The 22,840-nt window shown below is 33.1% G+C and overlaps 1 long non-coding RNA gene across 1 annotated transcript in view; it reads left to right on the top strand.

Annotated features, from left to right (window-relative positions):
• The window catches only part of LOC112207083 (uncharacterized), a 355,512-nt gene that overhangs the window by 57,022 nt on the left and 275,650 nt on the right, over window positions 1-22,840 (top strand). Inside the window, exon 3 of the long non-coding RNA XR_010154849.1 lies at window positions 5,546-5,629. This is a non-coding gene — a long non-coding RNA (uncharacterized LOC112207083). The remainder of the gene's footprint in view (window positions 1-5,545; window positions 5,630-22,840) is intronic.

The following is a 22,840-nucleotide window of genomic DNA, read 5'->3' as shown; positions in this document are numbered from 1 at the left end:
AGTTCGAGGCAGCAGTGACCTTAGATGCACTCATGTATAACCAATACTCTCCAGCCTGGGTGACATAGGCAGAGTTCATCTCTAAAAAAATTAAATTGAATTAAATTTAAAATACTACAGTAACCAAAAAGATCTGAATTGTATACAAATTAAAATTATTTAAGCATATTCCTAAAGAAAATTTCAAAATGGTTTGTTCTGGATACTTGGCGACTTGAACCTAATGTTGACCTAGATGAGAAATTACATGAAAACTGGCAAGATCTATTAATATAAAATAGTAAGATGAAAGCTGTGTTACCTATAGCAACTATTTTATTTTTATGGTAGTTATACAATATACAATAACATCTGCTTTTAGAAAACATTTTCTGTCTACAATAATTTATATAGCTTTATTTCTTAAAGAACATTAAAAAATATGTATATTTATATATCTGGTCATAGATTTTTGTAAAGAGTATGAAATGATACTAGATCTTCGAAACTTTATTTAAAATTCCTTAGAAGAGTTTTAAGTTACATATCCTTTACAGAGTACTTCCACTTTTAGGATTGGACAGATACTCAGAGAAGGGCACAAAGGTGTAGGTACAAAAAAGGGAATAGAGAAATTGTCAAATAACTTATGATATGTCCATACTATGATTACTGTTCAGCTGTTGCAATCAGTCAGTTATGCCTATATTTATTTACAGAAAACATCTCCAAGGCATATTGCTAAAGAAAGAAAATCACATTGTGATTTCATTTCCATCAGTCATGTGCACAAATATATGCATATATTATGCATATTAACATATATTTATGTCCATATACTAACTTTACTGCTAATCGTGTTTACATCTGAGAATGAAATATGTATCTGCACTTTTTCAAAACTTTACAATGAGCACACTCTGCATTTTCAACTACTTAAAGAAAAATTGTAGAAATGTCTACATGACGGCCTATGACTAATGATTGTTTTGGACATCTGCTTTTTGCTTTTTGTTCTTATTTTTTAAAATAGTACAGAACAGGATGAAAAGTTATACTTGAAGAAAGGATAATTAGAAAACAGAAAAGACACAATATAAGCAAGTTATGTGGAGATAATTTATTTGTGAACCACTTTTAAAAACTGACCTCTATTTAGTCAGTGAAATTATTATACAAGGGGTCATAAGTAAAATTGCTACAAGGAATGACCTTTTATTGTTCAACTAGAGTTAAATGTAACATGTATTATGAAGTTTGTCTTATTTTAAGTGCACCTGTTCCCATATTAGAAAAATTGACAATAATAATCAGTGTTATAGTGACTCGTTTCATGTGTATATGAATACCCTTACAACTATAATTTTATCCTGTAGATTTGTTATGCCCTTTCTCATGATGTGTATAAAAACCTTATGAAGGATTGCCATTTTCAGAAAAATGTGTATGTTAATTAACTAGATTTAGTCATTTCACAATACATATTTCAAAACATGATGTTGTACATGGTAAATACATCCAATTTTGTCTTTCAATTAAAAACATGAAGTAGGCCAGGCACGGTGGCTCATGCCTGTAATCTCAGCACTTTGGGAGACTGAGGCAGGCAGATCGCCTGAGGTTAGAAGTTCGAGACCAGCCTGGCCAACATGGTGAAACCCTGTATCTACTAAAAATACAAAAATTAGCCAGGTGTGCTGGTGCATGCCTGTAGTCTCAGCTATTCAGGAGACTGAGGCAGGAGCATCTCTTGAACCCAGGAGACGGAGGTTGCAGTGAGCCAAGATCATGCCACTGCACTCCAGCCTGGATGACAGAGGGCGACTCCATCTCAAAAAAAACAAAACAAAACAAAACAAAAAACAACACCATGAAGTAATAGAAAAGAAAAAAGAAAAATGCGTTTATGTTTAACTATGTAACAGGACCATCATCAATGGCAGAGAACCACTTAAGTACCATCAAAATTAGTGAATGGTGTATATTCATTGATTGACATATTGCTAAAGAAAAAAAAGCACTTTGTAATTGCATATACTGAAAATGAAGCATGTAGTGTATAAGAAAAAACAGCTTCCAGAAGCAATTTCTTAAAGTACAATGTTCAATTTGTGTGTGATTACATCTCAGAGAAATCATAACAATATTTGTGATATGGACGAGATTAGAGCCCAGTTATAGCATATAATTCAAGTTTGAGGAAATGATTCTGATAATTTTGAATGTGTTTGCCTCCCATTTAAAAAATTAACGCTTGTTGATAAATGGTATATTGAATATGGAAATAGGATAGTGCAATGCTCAGGACTAGGTTATAGAAGGATGATTCTTCGGTTCGATTCTGCTATTCTCCTTATAAACTTGGGAAAATCTCTTTGCTTCTATGACCTTAGTGTCTTTTTTCCAAACATGCAAAGTAAAACCAAAGTACATCCATTCCTTTTACCACACATAGGGCAAAATCCTGCACATAATTTCCAGTATTCCATAAAAAGGCTAACGTTTAAATGTGCAGTGAATTATACATCCCACCTTCTGTATAAGCATGCCATTTTGAAGTCTTCATAAAAATGATAATTCTCCCTGTGGTTTAAAAGATTAATTCTTGAGGCCAGGTGCAGTGGCTCACGCCTGTAATCCCAGCACTTTGGGAGGCAGAGGCGAGTGGATCACCAGGTCAAGAGATTGAGGTCATCCTAGCCAACATGGTGAAACCCCGTCTCTACTAAAAATACAAAAATTAGCTGGGTGTGGTGGCGCACACCTGTAGTCCCAGCTACTCGGGAGGCTGAGGCAGGAGAATCACTTGAACCCGGGAGGCAGAGGTTGCGGTGAGGCAAGATCATGCCACTGCACTCCAGCCTGATGACAGAGCGAGACTCCGTCTCAGAAAAAAAAAAAAAATTCATTCTTGAATAATAGAGTGTTCGAAAATTCAGTAGATGATCTCAGATGTTAAAATACAAAGTGTAGCTGTCACAAGTCATCAACCTGTCTTTAATTTCCTAATAGAATATCAACACCAAGGTACTGTATAATTCATGCACCAACTCTAGTGGCAGGAAATCACAATGTTCCAAATTGCCCTAATCTTTCACCAATAGGTCTTTTTTCATTCTATCTGACTGAAATCGAACTTTCTGTTAATTCTCTCCATTTGTCCAACTTTTAAATTTAATGATTTATAGAATATGCTGAATTACTGCTGGGATTTGACTTGGGTTCGTGTTGAATGAGATTGCATATGCTTCAAAGTGGGAAGAATTGATCACCTTAAAAAAACTACATCTTCCATTTAATAAACATTGTTCACCATTCAATTGTTAATATCTCGATTTAATTCATCTGAATAATTTTCTATAGTTTGGTATGTAAATATATTGCTCAGCTTTCATTAAAATTTTACCTAAGATTTTGATAATCTTGGTGTTGTTGTAAACGGTATCTTTAATTAATTTAATCTTCTAATTGTTGCAGGAATTTGGAAATACAGTTACAGTTTATTTTTATATTAACCATATATCCAGTAATTGCTAAATTAATTAATTCTAACATATAATATATACACTGATGTTAGTCTAGAAATATAAACATTCAGTATGTGAATAATGGCAGTTAATTTCTTCCTTTCCCATCTGTATGTCTTTTTTTTCTTGTATTATTGCATACATAAATGTTGAATAGAACTGGTGATAGTAGGAATCTTTTTCTCATTCCTGATCTCAGGGAAAGATTTGAATATTTCAACACTGATTATGATATTAGCTACAATTTTATGATTTTTTTCTAATATTAAGTGGGTGATATGTTAGTTTTTGCACTTATAATCACAATATTATTATATATTTCTATGTTTTACTGAACTTTTGTGATTTCAAAGTGTTTATTGCAACAAGAATTCACTCTGGGATAAAACCTAATTTATTTATAGTGTATCAGATTTAATGTAACTTTGGATTCAGTTTGTTAAACTTTTTTTTTCATTTGTTCATGAGATATATGTGTGTGTGTGTGTGTATATATATATATATATATAACCTTTTCATGTGATATCTTTGTCAGTTTGGTGTAAAGTTTATACAGAACTCTTTGCTTGTTTGTTTGTTTGTTTGTTTTTGAGATGGAGTCTCCCTCTGTCGTCCAGGCTGGAGTGCAGTGGCGCAATCTCGGCTCACTGCAACCTCCGCCTCCCATGTTCAAGCAATTCTCCTGCCTCAGTCTCCTGAGTAGCTGGTACTACAGGTGTGCACCACCATGCCCGGCTAATTTTTGTATTTTTAGTAGAGACAGGGTTTCACCATATTGATCAGGCTGGTCTCAAACTCCTGACCTCAGGTTATCCCCTCACCTCGACCTCCCAAAGTGCTGGGATTACAGGTGTGAGCCACCGCACCTGGCCCAGAACTCTTAAATCATTTAGAGGAGTTGCCTACTGCTTTTATTTTCTGCTACTTTTGTATAAGATCGATGTAATTTATTTCTCAGTTGTAGGGGAAAATTCACCAATTCGATCACCAGAGCATAGGACTCACTTATAGGGAATTTTTCATTATAGATGTAATTTACTTAATGAGACTATGCAAATTTTCTCAGTTTTATTTTTCATTAAGTTGGGTTTATTCAGAGTTCTACATTTTACATAATTTCAAATTTATTAACATATAATCACTTATATTTTGTCTCTGTTTCCAGATTCTGTAATTATGACATATGTAAATATTGTGTTTCTTCCATTCCTGATGAATAGATCCTTTAATGATAATGAAATGTTCTTCTTTATTTCTAGTTACTTTCCTTTCCTGGACATCTACTTTGTTTGGCATTAATGTACACATTCCAGTTTTCTTATGCTTAATTTTGCATTGCACATTATTTTTTATACTATTACTTTCAACCTTACTGTGTCTTTCAATTTAAATTGCGTCTCATATAAACAGCAAATAATTGAGACTTGCTTCTTTTCTAGTCTCAAAATGTATGCATTTTAGTTGGAATGTTTAAGCTTTTAAAAACTAATGTTTTTATTAATATAGTTTGATTTCAACTTGACAATGTTGCCATTTATTTTCTATTTTTTCATCTCTTTTTATTTCTCTATTTCTCCTTTCATGGCTACATTTGTGTTTATTTAATATTTTTAATTCAATTTAATTTTCTCCTTTAAATTTTTGTTTATTGCAAATTATAAACATGCCCACACATTTTTTACACCCTCTGCCTTCAAGAGATAGGGTTTATGGCCACACACGGATTCTGGACCAAGCTTAGTGACCCTTTCATAACCAACCTAACGCAGCAGTTGTGTGATGCTATAGGTAAATTGCTAGGCTAAAATTCCAGCCGACTGCCATTAGCAACTGCTACCAGCAGAGGGCGCCACCTTATCCCTCGAGCCTCGTGCTCTTCTCGAATTTTCTTCTCAGTTTTCATCTCGTGAGTGTAGCAACATGAATTATAGCTTGTCAAGCAATACATTTTCTCAGGTTTGTTTGCCTGGCTAATCAGTTTGTAAAGATAATTTTGCTGGATATAGAATCTGGGTTAATAGTTTTAATTTTTCTTTCAGCGTTGAGAAGATTCTGCTCCATTTTTTCTGATTATGGATTCTGTTCAGAAGGAAGCCGAATTTTAAGTCATCGTTCTAGGATAGGTAATATATCTTTATTTCTCAGAAGTTTTCAGTTGGTATGCATTTGTTCACTTCACTGATTTTTTTTTTGTATTTCATATAGATATCTAATATGTAGGTTAATAATAAAATAGTTTTAAAAGTCCAATGCCTATATGGTCAATCTAAATATTTCATTTCTGTAGATAAAAATATAATTTACTTGATTGACAGTAACAGCAAAAGCAAAAGAAAATCTCTCATGGGATAAATGTCTAATTTTTATTAAAATGTATACATATCTACGAATTATATCCAAAATAATATAATTTAAACACATTCCCAAGAAAAATATAAAAATCGTTTTTATAATTGCTCATTTGTTGTTAATGTTGGCATGCATGAGAAAATGTGTGAGAAGAAATTAAAACTATAAAGAATAATGAAGTGACATTTGTATGATCTATAGCAAAATTATTGCTTTGGCAAATTATATTGCATATCTGGAATGATTTATGTAAATATAATACATATAGGAGTCGATTCAGTAACTGGCAATATATGGAACATATGTGAAAGTAAACAGTATATGCACAGGTTTGATATATAAAATTTTTAGTATATTAAATAAATTATAAACTAACAAGTGAAATATTAAAATTCATCATTTTACATAAAGTAAGCATACATTTTCATTAATGCTATTAACTATGCATAATAATGCAAATTAAATAAAAAATTATCCTTTATCTTGATACCAGATTATTGAGGGAGTATAATATAGTACTGGGTTTTTGGAAATTAATTTAGCATTAACAAAGTAGTTTTTCACCTGCTTTCTAAAATAATAATTTGCCTTTTAAGACTGTATCCAGTACAGCCACTAACAAGCATAAATGTGTGGTTACAAAATTGGCAAAAGAGCTACTTTTCAATAAATTACCTTGTTTTCATTCTGTGGATATTATGTAGCTATGCAACCAATCTAATAGATCTTATATACTTCCAGATGATATTTCCACAATATATTGCTGGTAAAAAGTAAAGCAAATTATAATTTCACATGTGCGCATATGTATATACATATATTATGTAAATGCCAATTTATGTGAATATCTGTTCTTAGACACACTTTACTGATATCATGGTTACTTCAGAGAGGATATATTCATGTGCATTTTTTGAGAATTTTACACCAAGCATAAGATAAATTTTTACATAGCGCAAGGAAATTAAAGAAGTAGTCACATAGTGGCATGTGATTGTTTTCTAGTGATTGTTTCCTAAACAACTGTAGTTATTTTTTTCCTGTTTTTTACTTTTAAGGTAATATACAAACAGTTAAGAAATCATGCTAAAAGAACTAGAAAACAGTGGAAAAGAATAAGAAAAAATATATAAACAAATTTTGTAGAGAAAATACTTGTGACTTACTTTAAAGAAGCTAATCTCTATTTAGTCAGTGAGATGATTAGACTAAGGACCATAGGAAAAATTACACAAAGAATGCCCTTTTTATTGTTTCCTTTGGATTAAATGTCAAGTTTCTTATAAAGTTTGGTTTATATTTTGGAGTCTCTGTATTAGAAAAAAGTAGCAATATTCAGGGTTACAATGACTGCTAAATATATAGAAAAAGCCTTAAAAATATAACCTTGTCCAGTGGGGTTTTTGTGTCATTTCTTATGATGTGTATGAACGGTTTATTAAGAATTGCTATTCTTAGAAAAAAAAGTGTTTGTTTAAATGTATGTTACCTATCAATCTTGAAATATTTACTTATTAGTTGTAATACATTGCTTACAGATTGCTTTTAGATACTCTGGAAGCATAATTATGCAGTCTGTATATAGACATGGGGTACAGTTTATGGGTTTCAATATTTATGTCTTTTTCTTTTTTTTGTATTGTTGCCCTGAACCAAATTTTCCCTAAAATGCTGAATAGAATTGGTGACAGCAGACATCCTTGTCTCTTTTTTCACCTGAAGGAGAAGTTCTTCAGTTTTTCACCACTGATTATATATGCTGCAGTTTTTATTTTTTATTTTTTTAAATCTCTTAAGTGGCTAATTATATGAAATGACTTTCTGTAATTGCTGTTGTAATGACATAGTTTCATTTCTTTGTCAAGATTGTTTGATTTGAAAACAAAGCAACAAGAATCCATTCTTGTGTTAAAGCCAATTTGTTCAAGGTTAATTATAATTGAAGTATCTTTAGATTCTGTTTGTCAAATATAAAATGTTACTTTTATTTAGTTTTTTGTGTTTGTCATTAGGCATACAAACCTTTGGTTTTCCTTTTATATAATGTCCTTATTAGTTTGGTATCAAGTTTATAGAGGTCTTATAAAGCATTTTGGGCAGAGTTTTTACTGTTTCTCTCCTGTGTAAAGTGGTTGTCCAATATTGGTGTTATTTAATTCTCAATTACATGAGAAACATCAGGAATTTAGGCACCAACAAATAATTTATTTGTTGGAAGGTTTTTCTTATAAAGATACAGCTTTTGATTAGATATAAAATCGTTGAGATTTCCTGGTTTAACTATTTTGCTATATTTTTGTTTCTCTCATTTCATGAATTTCAAGTTTATTGGCATAAATTTGCTTATAACATAATGTATGTATCTCCAGTATCCTAGGGATGGTTCCGTCTACATTCCTGCTATTGATAATATATGTCTTTTTTAAATTCCTTTGATCAGTCTTGCCAGGGACGTATTACATTTTTTCCTTTCAAACAACAGAATTCTTCAATTGCTATTTAATTTTTTTTAGATTTCATTAACTGATGTTAATTTTAATTTTTCATGTTTAAAATTTTGATTTCATTTTCTGATTTATATTTTAATTTCATGCAGTGTATTCTCAAATCTTCAACATTCAGGATTTTATCCTTGGCATTAATGCTCTAAATTTTCCTTTAGTCACATATTTTGGCATGTAGTACACAGTTTTTAACAGCTTAGATGAAGTATAATTGATTTCAAATAAGCTACACAATATATATATATTTGTGTGTATGTGTGCGTGTGTGTGTGTGCGTGTGTGTGTGTGTGAGAGAGAGAGAGAGAGAGAAAGAGAGAGAGAGGAACCATCTCTACACTTAAGATTATGAACATATTTATCCTTCTCTCCAGCTTTCCTTGTGCACTTTTGGATTTCCCCCTCCTAATTTTGCCCGAGCTCTCCCCACTTTCCCATACCGTGGACATTCTTTATTGCTAGTAACTTCAACTTTCATTTTAGATAGGAGGTACATGTGCAGGTTTGTTACATGGGAATATTGTGTGATGCTGAGGCTTAGAGTACAGGTCTCATCACATAGGTAGCAACCATAGTACTGGATAGATATTTTTTAAACTCGCCCCTGTTTCTCCCTCCACCTGCTAGTAGTCTTCAGTGTCTATCGTTCCCATATTGATGTCCATGTGTGCTCAACTACACACACACAAACACACACACAAATATATATTAAATTGTGCAGTTCATCTGAAATCAATTATACCTCAATTAAGCTGTTACAAACTATGTGCTATGTACCAAAACATGTATCTAAAGGAAAATTTAGAGCATTAATGTCAAAGATAAAATCCTGAAAATTTAAGATTTGAGAATACACTTTTTTGAAATTATAAAATAAAAAGTTAAAATCAAAATCAAATGTTTAGCTCCCACTGACACATGAGAACATACAGTATTTGATTTTCTGTGTTTATTCACTTGGAATTATGGCCTCCAGTTCCATTCATGTTGCTGCAAATGATATTATTTCATTATATTTTATGTCTGCATAGTATTTTATGGTGGACCTGTACCACATTTTCTTTATCCAGTCTACCATTGATGGGCACCTGGGTTGATTCCATGTCTTTGCTATTGTGAATAGTGCAGCGATGAAAATGTGAGTGCATGTCTTTTTTGGTAGAATGATTTATTTTCCTTTGAGTATATAGCCCGTAATAGGAATACTGGGTTGAATAGTAGCTCTGTTTTCAGTTCTTTGAGAAATCTCCAGACTGCTTTCCACAATGGCTGGACTAATTTACATTCCCACCAACAGTGTAAAAGTGTTTTCTTTTCTCCACAACCTGGCCAGCATCTGTTGTTTTTTTGACTTTTTAATAATAGACATTCTGACTTGTGTGATACATTATCTCATTGTGGTTTTTATTTGCATTTCTCTGATAATTAGTGATGTTGAGCAATTTTTCATGTGTTTGTTGGCTGTCATATGTCTTCTTTTGAGAAGTATCTCTTCATGTCTTTTGCCCATTTTTAATGTGGTTATTTGTGTTTTGCTTGTTGATTTGTTTAAATCCCCTCTAGATTCTGGATATTAGACATTTGTTGCATGCATAGTTTATGAATATCTTCTCTCATTCTGTAGGTTACCTGCTTTGTTGATAGTTTCTTTTGCTGTGCAGAAGCTCTTTGGTTTAATTAGGTTTCACTTGTCTATTTTCGCTTTTACCGCAATTGCTTTTGGGGACTTAGCCAAAAATTCTTTGCCAAGGCTGATGTCGAGAAGAGTATTTCCTTGGTTGTCTTCCAGGATTTTTATAGTTTGAGGTCTTACATTTAAATCTTTAATCCATTTTGAGTTAATTTTTGTATGTAATGAAAGATAGGGGTCCAGCTTCCATCTTCTGCATATGGCCAGCCACTTATTCCAGCACCATTTATTGAATGCCCATTGCTTCATTGCTTGTTTTTGTTGGACTTGTCAAAGATCAGATGGTTGTAGGTGTATGGCTTACATTTCTGAGTTTTCTGTTCTATTCCATTGGTCTGGTGTCTGTTTTTATACCAGTACCAAGCTGTTTTGGTTTCCTTAGCTTTATAGTATAGATCCAAAAAAGAGCCCCAATAGTCAAAGCAATTCTAACCAAAAGGAAAAAAGCCAGAATCATCACACTACCCAACTTAAAACTATACTATGGACATTCTTGTATGAGTCTTTTTTGTAAATGTATAATTTCATTTTTCTTGGATAAAGTTCAAGGAGTGGAATGGCTGTATCATGAGAGAAGTGTACTTTAAAGTTGTTTTAGAATAAATCAATATGTTTTGCAACGTAATTATACCGTTTTACATCCTACCAATATTATGAGAGTCACAGTTGCTTTACATACTTGCCAGCACTTGTTTTAGTCAGTATATTTAATTGTAGCTCTTCTAATAGGTGTGCAGTGATACCTCACTGTTGCTCTAAATTGTGTGATATACACAAGTCATCAATCTTTCCTTGCTATTTATTCCCAGTAAGTGGAGAAAATGGATTACAAGCCTGTTGTTAATCTTTTCTTTCCCATTTATGCTTTTGCCTATATGGTTATTTTTATTGTATGCTGGATTTTGTGTATGAAATACCATAGACATAATTGGAAGTTTTGAAAAATTTTTCCTTTTTAATGAGCATTTGCTTTTGCTTCTAAGAGACAGTTAGCATGTGGGCGGCTGTCAGCAATCAGGGATATTCCTTTTGAAGCTGCATCTCAGGTTTTGTGAGATGTTTTCTATTTCTGGCTCATATCAGCATTTAGGGCATAGCCTCTCAGGGATGTCACATGAACCCCTGGGTTGTCTTCCTGTTTCTTTCTCCTTGGTGCACTGTGTCCCCTGAGTTTTTGAGACTACTAAAATACCTGCTCAGCTGCATAGTGTCTAAACTACAGCTTTGTGGTTAGTATCTTGGCTTCTCAATCACCTCCTTTGAGTTAGCATATATTTTGAGGGGAAAAGAGGTACCAAATTTGGGTTTCATCCCTTGGGCTTCTCTTTTGAGAACTCGTCTCATCAGGTGGTTGCTTCCTTGGGTTAGTAGTGCTTTTGAAGAATGTCTTTAATATCTTCCAGCTTTCCTAGTTTTTCTCAGCGGAATGGTTTATCTGACAGCTTCTCAGTCATTCCTGAAAACTGCTCCATATATTCTCCTTTTTGAAATAAGTTTAATTGTTTTTCCTTTTATGCCTAATTAACCCAATCTTTATATCAATAAGATTAAAATTTTTCTTAAAAGACAAATAATTTTCTGAAGAGTTTATCTTTTCTGTCTCTCTCTCTCTGTTTTTTTGAGACAGAATCTTGCTCTGTTGCCCAGGCTGGAGTGCAGTGACACGATCTCGGCTCACTGCAACCTCCCTCTCCTGGGTTCAAGCGATTCTCCTGTCTTTATTTGCTTAATGTTAGATTTTTTTCATTGATTGCCTAAGTGTTTCCCCAGTTCCCAACATGTGCCAGATATGGATTTCATGGTAGAGGTACATTATTGAGGCACAGCCCAGTGGAAAACAAACAAGTCAATATGTAATATATTATAGAATATAAATTTTGTGGTAATTTTAAAAGCTACGTTAATAACCAAAATGTTACCTATTACTTTTTTCGTTATTTATTTACTTATTTATTTTTGGAGACGGAGTCTCACTCTGTCTCCAGGCTGGGGTGCAGTGGCGCGATCTCGGCTCACTGCAACCTCCACCTCCTGGGTTCAAGTGATTCTCCTGACTCAGCCTTCCGAGTAGCGGGGACTACAAGCGCGCACCACCACGCCCAGCTAATTTTTGTATTTTTTGTAGAGACGGGGTTTCACCACGTTGGCCAGAATGGTCTCAATTTCTTGACCTCCTGATCCACCTGCCTTGGCCTCCCAAAGTGCTGGGATTATAGGCGTGAGCCACCGCGCCCCACCAGAAAGTATCAATTTATGTAAACGCAACCTAACAGCAGAAAAACTCCTTTTATCCCTGCCTTTTCCTTGTGGCCTTTTTGTCGCATTTTATTTAAACATTTTATTGAAAACTTGATATTGATAATTACTTTTTTTCTTTCATTTTATTGAATGAGGCAATTCAGTGAAATGCACAGATTTTAAGCTAACATTATATTTTTTAATTTTGTAAACATAGTTTCCTTTTGCTTTTAAAACATATTTATGATAGCTGTTTTGAAGCCTGTCTGCTACTCCAACATTTTGGTCTCTGCAAAGGCAGTTTCTGTTGTTTGTCTTGTGTCCTATATATTTGTCACACTTCCCTCTTTTTTTCCATGTCATAGTTTTGGAATTTTTATTTTGTTGTTAAGTACTGGACATATTAGGTAATATAATATATTAAATCTTGAGATTTACTCCTCATCTGGTTTATTGTTGTTGTTTGTTTTGTTGCTCATTTGTTGACAAGACTGGGCTAATTTTGTGAAGTCCATCTTCACTGTTGTGTGCAGCTTCTGATATCCTTGCTTAGATTTTTCCTCATGTTTTCATCTTTTAGCCCGTGTTGTCAGCATTCTTGGTGAAAGGTTGTACTTAAGCCTCGGAACAAAAAGATGTTCCTCCCTTACCTTTGGATCTGTTTGTGGCTTAGAAACTGTTTTTATGATTCTGGGTTTAAAATTGTTATCTTGTTTCTCAGCATTGGAAAGATGCTGTACCATTTTTCCAGTTCTCCATGGATTCTGTTGAGAAGGCAGCCATCATTTAAACCATTGTTCATGGATTGATATTCTACATTTATTTTTTGAAGTTTTTGATGGATATATGTTCATTCATTTCATTAATATTATTTATATTTCATATAAATGTCAAATATATGGTTTACTAACAAAATATTTCAAAAACTTCAATAGTTTTTATATCAATTAAGTTATTTCATTTAGGCAAACAAAAAGAATTTATTTGGCTGACACTAGCAATAAAGCAAAGCAAAATAAAAAATATATAGCTGGTATGAGAAACAACAAAAGCCAAAAAGCCAAAAATTTATTTTATATTTAAAACATAAAGATATCTGCACATATTTTCCAAGAATTAAAAAATAAGTACATTCCCAAGTAAGATGGTTTGTTGTTATTATTGCTAATCTGATATTACTTGTGACTTAAATGAGAAATTTAATGAGAAACACCAATCTCTTGATAAAGAATGATGAAGTGATAATTGTATTGCTTATTGCAAAATATTTTTAGTCTAGAGCTATTATGTAACATATGATAACATCATGTTTTGAGAAAATATACTCTATATGAGAAGTGATTTATATAAATATAGTAAATATCAATTTATCAGTAACAAGCAATATATAGAACATAAAATAAGTGGAGATGCTTGATACTTCCACAGCCTTAATATATGATAATTTTGCATTTAGTATAATTGTAATGGTATTTTAACAAATGAACTTTGCATTGCACCTAAGTATATACACAAAGTGTAAATTAGCAATTACTCTATTAAATATGCTTAATACTTAGTGCAAGTTAAATACTGGTAAGTCACTATATTGTATCTTAATATGAGGTTATTGGAGGGGTATAAACTTGAACTGGCAGGATGTAAACATTTGATTTCCTGATAAATTCGGTGTAAAGTTTGTAAGGGTCTCTTAGAACATTTGGAGGAATTCTTTTCTGTTCCATGGAAGAGTTTGTGCAAGATTGGTGTTGTTTCTTTCTCATTATATGGAAATGATCAGGAATTCAGGCACTAGGATGTGGAATGAATTGGTAGGAAGGATTTTCATTATAGATACAATTTATTTAATAATCATGGGACTACTGAGAATTCCTAGGCTTTAGATTTTTTATCATTTTATAAAATTTAAAATTTATAGCATAATTTTGTTTCTAATATTATGTATTTGTCTACAGGAACTGTAGTGATGTTTCTGTCTACATTTCTGATACTATAACATGTATTTTATTTTTCTTGATAAGTTTTGCAAGAGATTTGTCTATTTTTTATTCTATTTAAAATGAAAACTTTGAGATTTGTCAATTTTTTATTCTATTTAAAATGAAAACTTTGAGATTTGTCAATATTTCCTTTAAAATTACTCAAATTTTATTAACTTATCTCGATTTTATTGGTTCATGTCTTCAATTATTTTTAGTAATTAATAACTTTTTTCAATTTCTTGAGGTGGACTATGAGATCTTAAATTTTCGGCATTTCTGTTTGTACAATTAATGCTATAAATTTTCCTTTAGACAGATATTTTGGTCCATCTCATGCATGCTTTATTGAGGTATAATTGACTTAAACTGTGCAACTTTAACATAAACAGTATACATTTTGGGATATGTATGTATTTGTGAAACAGTTACCATCATTAAGATAATGTAAATATCCATTCCACCCACCTTTTCAAGTTTTCTTGTGCATATATGTATCTCCTGTCTACTGATCCTGCCTCAACATTCCTCATTTTCCCATGCTATGCACATTCTTGTACAAGTCTTTTTATGGACATATACTTTCATTTTTTGGATAAACTTCAAGGAATGGATGACTAGGTCACATGATTAGTGTACTTCTGAGCTATTTTACAATATGACAAACTAGTTTGCAACATTGTACCATTTTACACATTACCAGCTGAATGAATGTTGCAATTGTTCTACATTCTTTACAGCACTTGTTAAGTTCAGAATGTTTAACTGTAGCCCTCCTAGTAGGTATGCAATAGTAATCTCATTGTCACATTACAATGCATGAGTATAACCAAATCATAGTTCTTTCTGTCCCAGGCATCCACGGTAAATGGAGAAAACAAATCAAAGGCCAGATGCTAATCTTTTTCATTCATTCTTTTGCATGTTTACTTTTTTTTTATTGTATGCTGGATTTTCTGTATGAAATACTATATAGTTTGATATTTGGTATCAAATCTAATAACTCCTCGCCTAGCCCAATGTCCTGAATGTTTTTATTCTATTTCTTTCCTTAAGGTTTTTAAGTAGTTTTTATAAAAAATAATTATATCTATGATATATTTTGAGTTGCTTTTTGTATGAGATGTGAAGTTTAGAGGTTTAATTTGTGTCCTATGGCTATCCAATTGCTATAGCACAATTTTTGAAAATATACAATTATTTCTCAATTGAACTGGTTTTGCAGTTTTTGTTTTTTGTTTTTTGACGGAGACTTGCTCTGTCGCCCAGGCTGGAGTGCAGTGGCACGATCTGGGCTCACTGCAACCTCTGCCTCCTGGGTTCAAGCGATTCTCCTGCCTCAGCCTCCCGAGTAGCTGGTACTATAGGCGCATGCCACCAAGCCCAGCTAATTTTTTGTATTTTTAGTAGAGATAGGATTTCACTGTGTTAGTCAGGATGGTCTCGATCTCCTGACCTCCTGATCTGCCCACCTCAGCCTCCCAAAGTGCTGGGATTACAGGCGTGAGCCATTGCGTCCAGCCTGCTTTGGCAGCTTTATCTAAAATCAGTTGACCATACTGTGTGGGGCTATTTCTGGATTCTTTTTCTTTCATTCATCTATGCGTCCATCTCACTATGAATACCACACTGTCTCTATTACTATAGCTATATAATACTTCTTGAAAGTGAGTGGTGTGAGTTCTCCAACATATTTTACTATTTCAAAATTTTGTTAGTTATATCAATTTTAGAACAATCTTCTCAATAACTACAATAAATATTATTGGAATTTACTTAGGAATTGTGTTAAACCTGTATTTTTCTTTTGTGAGAATTTAAATTTACTCTGTTGAACAGTCAAATTCACATGCACAGTATGTCTCTCTGTTTAGATACTCTCTGATTTCTCTCATCAATGTTGTGTAATTTTTAGCATACAATGCCTATACATGTTTTGTTATATTTATTTCTAAGTATTTCATTTATGAAGCAATTATAAATTCTATTTTTTATTTCAGTGTCCACATGTCTATTAGTATATAGAAACATAATTTATTTCATGTTTATTTTGTATCACATAACCTTGCCAATGTCACTTTTTTTTAAAAGACAGGGTCTTGCACTGTTGCCCAGGATGGAGAGCAGTGGCGCAATCATAGCTCATTGTAATCTCCAATTTCTGGGCTCAAGTGATCTTCCCCTCTGAGCCTCCCAAGTAGCTGGGGCTACAGGCTTCTGCCACCACACTTGGCTAATCTTTTAATTTATTTTTTGTAGAGACATGGTCTTGCTATGTTGCCCAGGCTAGTCTTGAACTCCTGGCCTCAAGTGGTCCTTCTGCCTCGGCCTCCCTAAGCTCTGGGAATATAGGCATGACTTGCCACATCCAGCCAATTACTTCTTATTTCTAAGTATTTTTTGGAGATTCTTTGGGATTGTCTTTGTAGACTTTAGGTCATCTGCAAATAGAGGTAGTTTTCTTTCTTCCTTTTAGGTTTATATGCCTTCTATTTATTTCTTTCCTTGGATCACCAGCAAGCACTATTTTGAATAAAAGTGGTGAAAGTAAACTACTTGCCTTATTCCTGAAATTAATAGGAAAGCATTCAGTTTTTCACCTTTATGTATAATGTATGCTATAAGTTTTTGGCAGATGCTTTTTATCAAATTTAGGAAGTTCTTCTCTATTTTTCTCTTTCTGTAAGTTGTTATCATGAATGGGTATTGGATTTGGTTAATTGATTTTGCTTCAATTGCTATGTTCATGTCATTTTCATTCTTTAGCATGCTAATATGGTAGATTACATTGATTGCTTTTTAAAATTTTTATTGTATATTTTTAACTTGTATGACTTGACGTTTTGATATACATATACATAGTGAAAGGATTGCTATAAACAAATTTCCATATCCATCACCTTCCATGGTTGTCTTTTTTGTGTGTGTATGCCTTATATCCCTGGAATTAAACCAACTTGTAAACCTTTTATGTATCACTGAGTTCTATTTGCTGGTATCATGTTAAAATTTTGTGTCTGTAGGGTTATGTTTTTTGTTGTGGTACTTTGTCTAATTTTGATATAATGGTATTACTAGCTTCATAAAATAAATTGAAAAGTTTTTCCTCTTTAATATGCTATTTTTCTGTTTCTGTTTTCTGTCTTAAATGTTCATATGTTGTATTTTCTCTTTCGTCTATTTCAGTGACTTTAAAAAAATTCTTGATGGTATCTATTTGACCCATGGATTATTTCCAAGTGTATCATTTTGTTTGCAAACTTTTAGAGATTTTGCTGTTATGCTTTTGTTACTAATTTCCATTTGATTCCATTGTGGTCAGAGAATACACTCTTATGATTTTAGATTTTTAAAATTTGTTGAGATTTATTTTATTCACCATGATATGGTCTACCTTGGTGTATATTCCATGGACACAGGAAGGTAATTTGTACTCTACTATTGTTGGATGCAGTATTCTATAACTGACAGTTAAATCCTGTTGGTTGATGGTGTTATTTTCTTTAAAATCTTTGCTGGCTCTGTGTAGTTCTATCAATTGTTAAGAGAGGGAGGTTGAAGTCTCCAGCTACTGTAGATTAATCTATTTCTCCTTTCAATTGCATCAGCTTTGTTTTCATATTTTGTAGCTCCTTTTGTTGGGTGCATGCATATTTAAGATTACTATATCTTCTTTTGGATTGACCATTTGTTATTATATAACGTCCATCTTTATTTCTTAAGTTTTCTTTGCTCCGAATTTTGCTTTATCTGTGTTTATATTGTGATTCCTGATTTCGCTTGATTATTTTTGGTATGATATATTTCCCCATCCTTTTTTTCATTTTATTTTTATACATTTTATATATATTTTATTGATATATAATGAATGCACATATTTTGGGGTTACATGTGATAATTTAATACATTGATATAATTTGCAAAGATGAAATCAGTGCGTTTGGGATATCAATCACCTCAAATATATGTCTTTTCTTTATGCTTCATCCTTTACTTTTAATCTATGTCGTTATATTTAAAATGCAATTGTTGTGGACAGAAAAATAGTTAAGTCACTTTTTTGTGAATTCATTCAGCCAATATCGGTATTTTAGTTGGTATATACAGGGTATTTTCATTTAATATTATCTGTATGTTAGCACTTAAGTGTGCCATTAATTTTTTATTCTCTTTGTTCTCTGATTTTGTTTCTCAGTATTCTCTTTTCTGTCTGCCTGTGGGTATTTAAATTTTTTAATTCAATTTTTATTTATCTGTAGTGTATTTGGATGTACATTTTTGCATTATTCATTTTACTGATTACTCTGAACAACAGGTAGATGATAGATAGATAGATAGATAGTCAGATATCATAATCTGCTGTCATCATTTTACCACTTTAGTAATGTGTTAGAAACCTTATCTCCTGTTGCCATTGCTTTTGGTGTTTTGGACATGAAGTCCTTGCCCATGCCTATGTCCTGAATGGTAATGCCTAGGTTTTCTTCTAGGGTTTTTATGGTTTTAGGTCTAACGTTTAAATCTTTAATCCATCTTGAATTGATTTTTGTATAAGGTGTAAGGAAGGGATCCAGTTTCAGCTTTCTACATATGGCTAGCCAGTTTTCCCAGCACCATTTATTAAATAGGGAATCCTTTCCCCATTTCTTGTTTTTCTCAGGTTTGTCAAAGATCAGACAGTTGTAGGTATGCGGTGTTATTTCTGAGGGCTCTGTTCTGTTCCATTGATCTGTATCTCTGTTTTGGTACCAGTACCATGCTGTTTTGGTTACTGTAGCCTTGTAGTATAGTTTGAAGTCAGGTAGTGTGATGCCTCCAGCTTTGTTCTTTTGGCTTAGGATTGACTTGGCGATGCGGGCTCTTTTTTGGCATATTCTCACTCATAGGTGGGAATTGAACAATGAGATCACATGGACACAGGAAGGGGAATATCACACTCTGGGGACTGTGGTGGGGTGGGGGGAGGGGGGAGGGATAGCATTGGGAGATATACCTAATGCTAGATGACGAGTTAGTGGGTGCAGCGCACCAGCATGGCACATGTATACATATGTAACTAACCTGCACAATGTGCACATGTACCCTAAAACTTAAAGTATAATAAAAAAAAAAACCTTATCTCCTGTTATCTCTATGTACTATACCCATGAATTCATTTGTCTTAAATATTTACTCTACACACTTGAGATCCACATCAGAAAATGTTATAATTTTTATTTAGAGTGAAAAACCTAATTTAGAAAGCTCAAGAGGAGAAAGTTAGTTTATTGTATTCACCTGTGTTTTGATAACCTTGTCCTTCTTTTTTGATATTCCAAGATTACTTCTTTTATCATTCTTCTCTGTTTAGATAACTTGCTTTTAGCCATTCTTTTAGGGTAGTTGTGCTGGCAGTAAATTTTCTTAGTGTTCCTTCATCTGAGAATGTCTTACTTTAAATTTGATTTCTGAGAATATTTTCACTGGATATAGGATTCTGGGTTGACCATTCTTTTCTTTCAGCATTTTAAAATTGTGGAACTTGCTTCTGTCTTCCCTGTAGAAACCAGATGATAAATTTGACCTAATTTGAATGTTTTTGTACTTTCCCTATAGGGAAGGTATAATTTCTCTCTTGCTGTTTTCAATAACTTTGTTTTGTCTTTAGTTTCCAGAAGTTTGACCATGATGTGTCTTGGGATGAATTTCTTCAGGTTTATCCTAATTGTGTTTCACTAAGCTCTTGAATCTGTAGATTTCATTTGACAAGCTGGAAAGTTTTTAGGCATCCTATCCTAAAGTATTCTTAGTCCTATACTCTTTCCACTCCTTATGGGATTTCAGTCACAGGAATGTTACAACTTTTCTTATTGAACTACAGGTCCCTGAGATTTTGTTCCTTTTTTTCTCCCTTTTATTCCCTCTCTGTTGTCCTGATTGGGTAATTTCTTTTTTTTTCTGCCTTCAATATCAATAATTAGCTCCTCTGCACCACACAAGCAGGGCAAAGGTGAAGGCATTACCTCTATTGCCAGGTGAGTGTAAAAGAGTGTTCCATCCTTGGCCTCCACTGACTCCTGAGTGAGGGATGTTCCTGGTTACTCCTGGTTGGGGTTGGGAGTTCTGGTCGCTGTCTAGGCCTCCACGCATTCCTCCCTGATGGGGAGAGTAGGAGTGTCAGGTTATAGCTCCTCATATGAATTTCATTGACAATGTATAGGGTGACTTTTTTTTTTTTTAACCTTTTCACCATGTGCTGTTGTGAAACCATTAATCTCCACTGACCCTCCTCTGACAACACTCCAGCAGGGAGGGGAGCAGTATTTCATTAATTCTCAGGGAAGGGAAGTCCAGATTTCCCACATGGTCTCTTTTGACACCAGTGGTGTGGTTGAGGGCATGCTCTTTACCACCCAGCAAGTATGAAAGTACCAGCTCCCTACTGGGCTTTGTTGGATCACATGTGGTGGCAGTTTGGGTTAACTAGTTACATAGTGGTGAAGGTGCATTTTTGATGGATGGGTGAGGATGGGAGCTTTGGTTTTCTGTGATGTTTGGCTGAAGTAGAACAGTTATTAAAGATATATTTAGTATATTCCAGATTTCTTAGTTTTGCTCAGCAGGATGGTTGGACTGAAGGGGGCTGGTTTACTTCTTCAGTGGAAGTGTTCATTTTTACAAATACTAGTTACTGGAATACTTGTGAGTCTGTAGATTTTTCTTTTATAGAAAATGTGTTCAATCTATATGTCCTTAAGATAAACAATTTCTGTTAGGGCAAATGATATTACCAAGGAGTGCATCATTTGTATCATTATACTTAATTTATTTCAAGTTAAATATCTGTAACTTCAGTACATTTATCATTGATCTCAGTTATCATTTAAATAAATAATAGAAAATCATATTATATATTTATCCACATATTTTCCCTTTTCAGGGTTTTTCACTCCTTCCTAAAATTCTTAGTTTCTGTAAGATGTTATCTTCCCTTACCCTAAATGGCTTCATTTAGCACTATTTGTTTTATAGTTTTCCCAGTGGCAAATTGTCTCAGGTTTGAATATCTTATTTCACTATCAGTTTGGAAGCAAAATTTTTCTACATATGGAATTCTGGATTGGCAGTTTTCTCTTTTTTCTTTCAGCATTGGAAAGATAGAGCTCCATTTCTCCAGTTCTTCACTGTAAACCATTGATTTTCCTTTCTTATATCTTCTTTGTGATATTATTTTGGTGGAAAGCTTATAGCAGTCTAATAAAATAACTGAGAAATGTTTCTTTTGTCTGGAAGAGATTGTTCAAAGTTGGCATACTTTCTCATGGTAACGAGTGTAGGTCATCAAGCAGTACTGTGTAGAATCATTGGTAGGAAGGATTTAATTACAGATGTAATTTGTTAAATAGATATAGAATTATTGAGATTTCCTAAATTTTTTTTTGTTCTTGATAAGCTGATTTTTTTCTCTAGAATTTACTGATCTCATGTAACTTCAAATTTATCAACATAACTTTGTTTAACATATTATGTATATGTCTCAAGGAGCTGTAGTGATAATCCTCTTTACATTCCTGATAATGATAATGCCTGGCTTTTTTTGAGAATTGTTGTCAAGGGTTTATCATTTTTGTGCTCTATTCAAAAAAAAGAAAAACAACATCAAAAATATATTTAATGTAATTAAAAATATTCATTTATTGATTTAATTTTAGTTTTTCATTTTTTGGCTTAAATCAATTTTTTTCCAATTTATTCTGGAGGATTATTCTGTCTTAAATATTTCATATAAATATTAAATTTCTTAGTATTCTATCTTCAAACTTTCTCTTTTGAGTTTAATGGTCTTAACTTTCTTTGAGACATTTGGTGCGTATGGCACATTTGGAATAGATTTATTGAAGTATAACTGACTTAAACTGTACAACATTAAAGTTAACATAAAAGTTTTAATATGTGTATACTTAAGAAACCAATACTACAATCAAGATAATGTAAATATCCACTCATCGTGCACCAGAGTTTCTTATGAACCTTGTTCTTTTTCCCTTTGATCTTGCCCAGGCTCTCCACCCTTTCCCATGTTATGGACATTCTTCTAGGAGTCTTTGTATGGACATATAATATCATTTTTTCTTGGAAAAATTTAAAGGAACAAAATGACTGGATCACATGATATTTCTGCCTTTCAGTTATTCTAGAATATGTCGATGTGTTCCGCAGTGAATATACTGTTTTGCACTCTACCAGCAGTGTAGAAGAGTTACATTTGCTTTATAGCCTTGCCAGAACTTTTTGTGGTCTGTATTTTTTGCTGTTGTTCATATAATAGGCACTTAGTGGTATCCCACTGTTGTTCTAAATTGCATGGGTGTAAAATCACGCCTTAGTTTTTTCTGTTTGAGGTGTCCTCAGTAAATGGAGAAAATGGATCCCAAGTCTAATGCTAAATCCTTTCCTTCCAATTTGCTTTCTGCATTTGTGGCTACTTTTGATTGTAGCCTGGCTTTTCTGTATGAAGTCATATAGAGGTAATTGGACTTTCTAGGGTAGTATATTGTTGCTTTTGCATTTGAGAGGCAGTTAGGGTTGGGATAGTTC

The sequence above is a fragment of the Pan troglodytes genome, chromosome X, assembly GCF_028858775.2.
Source record: "Pan troglodytes isolate AG18354 chromosome X, NHGRI_mPanTro3-v2.0_pri, whole genome shotgun sequence".
Classification (NCBI taxonomy): Eukaryota; Metazoa; Chordata; class Mammalia; order Primates; family Hominidae; genus Pan; species Pan troglodytes.
The sequence above is the reverse complement of the archived record's forward strand: the minus strand, read 5'-3'. Positions and strand labels throughout refer to the sequence as shown.